General features: G+C 46.4%; 1 protein-coding gene across 1 annotated transcript in view; it reads left to right on the top strand.

Moving 5' to 3' along the window:
- The window catches only part of USH2A (usherin), a 534,204-nt gene that overhangs the window by 368,954 nt on the left and 165,039 nt on the right, over window positions 1-211 (top strand). The gene's annotated exons all lie outside the window — the stretch shown is intronic.

Consider the following 211-nt stretch of genomic DNA (forward strand, 5'->3'; position numbering starts at 1 on the left):
AACCCCCCCCCCCCCCCCCGTCCCTGTCCATAACGAGGTACGGGCATTTAGCAACAGGAACACAAGGAAGAATGAATAGACTACAAGTTCTTGTATTCCATTGAGAACTACAACTGCTGATGATAATGATGAGACTTGTAGTTTTTTCATGCACAGATCCTGTCAATGGATCTGCAAATGGATGATGGAGATTTGTGGGCGAAGCAGTAGC

The sequence above is a fragment of the Nanorana parkeri genome, unplaced genomic scaffold (genome assembly GCF_000935625.1).
Source record: "Nanorana parkeri isolate BGI_ZX_2015 unplaced genomic scaffold, ASM93562v1 scaffold1, whole genome shotgun sequence".
Taxonomy (NCBI): Eukaryota; Metazoa; Chordata; class Amphibia; order Anura; family Dicroglossidae; genus Nanorana; species Nanorana parkeri.